The following is a 2,231-nucleotide window of genomic DNA, read 5'->3' as shown; positions in this document are numbered from 1 at the left end:
GAGGTTTCTTTCTGTTTTCTTCTGCCTTCTTATTTTCTTTATCACTATGATGAGTTGCATCAAGACGTTTTCCACTGTGAATTCATGAGAAGTTTTCATTCAAGCACAAGTTGTTCTGGTGGCACTGCTTTTGTTGTTGTCTATTGAAGACTTCTATTGCATTTTTCCATCTCACAAATGGTTTAGCAACCAATGTGTCATTAATGCCAGGGCTCTGCCAGTATGCAGGCAAAAGTGAACCAAAACAAACACCCAGCTTGTGTTAAAGTGTTTAATTAAAGCAGCACTTACCTAAAGATACCTAATGATAGTGTGAATAATCAAGAATTGTGCTTGCAATTCTGGAGAAACTCTAATTGTTGCTTCTCATACAATTGACAGGGGGGTTGGGTTAACCAGTTAAAATTCATGAGTAAATCAGGTTGGGTTTTTTTTGGACCTGAACATTTTTTGGGGGGTGGTTTAAACCCCTAAACTGCCCCTTTGGCTATGGGCTTGCTTTAGAAACGTAATGCCTTTGCCCCCTAATTTTGTCATGAGTTTTGAAACTTTTTTTCCATCTATGGCACAGCCCTAGAAACCATCTCTTCAACTTTTCAGCCTTTGGAGAGCACCACTTGCTCTTTTCCTTGGAATCCAAGCCAGGGAAGATGGGAGATGGAAATGGACAGCTTCTGAAATCCAACAGAGCTCGAAGAGGAACTGGGTTCTTTCGTCTGTGCTATAGAAGTCATGACACCTATAGCACAGCCCTAGAAGCCATCTCTCCAACCTTTCAGCCCTTGGAGAGCACCACTTGCTCTTTGCCTTCGAATCCAAGCCAGGGAAAATGGGAGAAGGAAATGGACAGCTTCTGGGCGGGGAGAGGGGCTGGATTCCTTCACCTCCTTCTCTGGAAGCCCTTCTGGGGCTTCCTTGCTTGCTTCAGTCCATAGCGATTTGGTGATTTGTCTTTCCAGGGTTTGAAGTCTCCAGGCAAACCAAGGTGAAGCCATTGCCATTGGAAGACAGAGCTATATTCTAGGGGTGTGCAAAATTATCATTACTCTTTGTATTTCATATCAAATTTGTTACATTTGTGCATACTAATCAATATTAGAAGCAAACAGGAAAGGTGGGGAGAATTTAGGAATTGAAACGCTCCAGTAGGTTCCTTTCTATGTGCTACAGAAGTCATGACACCTATAGCAGAGCCCTGGAAGCCATCTCTCCAACTTTTCAGCCTTTGGAGAGCGCCACTTGCTCTCTGCCTTGGAATCCAAGCCAGGAAAAATGGGAGAGGGAAATGGACAGCTTCTGAAATCCAACTGGGCTGGGAGATTAACTGGATTACTTTGTTTGTGCTATAGAAGTCATGACACCTATAGCACAGCCCTGGAAGCCATCTCTCCAACTTTTCAGCCTTTGGAGAGCGCCACTTGCTCTCTGCCTTCGAATCCAAGCCAGGGAAAATGGGAGAGGGAAATGGACAGCTTCTGAAATCCAACTGGGCTGGGAGATTAACTGGATTACTTTGTCTGTGCTATAGAAGTCATGACACCTATAGCACAGCCCTGGAAGCCATCTCTCCAACTTTTCAGCCTTTGGAGAGCGCCACTTGCTCTTTGCCTTCGAATCCAAGCCAGAGAATATGGGAGATGGCTTCTAGGGCTGTGCTATAGGTTTTTGTTTTTGTTTTTTCGTGTCAGGAGCAACCGGAGTTGCTTCTGGAGTGAGAGAATTGGCCGTCTGCAAGGATGTTACCCAGGGGATGCCCAGATGTTTTGATGTTTTACCATCCTTGGCTTCTCTCATGTTCCCGCATGGAGCTGGAGCTGATTGAGGGAGCTCATCTGCACTCTTCCCGGGTGGGATTCGAACCTGGCAGCCTTCAAGTCAGCAACTCAACCTTCAAGTCACAAGGCTTTTATCCCCTAGGCCATCGGAGGCTATAGGTGTCATGATTTTTATAGCACAGATGAAGAAGACGAAGCCAGGGAAGATGGGAGAAGGAAATGGACAGCTTCTGAAATCCAACTGGGCTGGGAGAGGAACTGGGTTCCTTCGTCTGTGCTATAAAAATCATGACACCTATAGCCTCCGGTGGCCTAGGGGATAAAAGCCTTGTGACTTGAAGGTTGGGTTGCTGACCTGAAGGCTGCCAGGTTCGAAGCCCACCCGGGGAGAGTGCGGATGAGCTCCCTCTATCAGCTCCAGCTCCATGCGGGGACATGAGAGAAGCCTCCCACAAG

This window comes from Anolis carolinensis, chromosome 3, assembly GCF_035594765.1.
Source record: "Anolis carolinensis isolate JA03-04 chromosome 3, rAnoCar3.1.pri, whole genome shotgun sequence".
Taxonomy (NCBI): Eukaryota; Metazoa; Chordata; class Lepidosauria; order Squamata; family Dactyloidae; genus Anolis; species Anolis carolinensis.
This window is presented reverse-complemented; position numbering follows the sequence as displayed.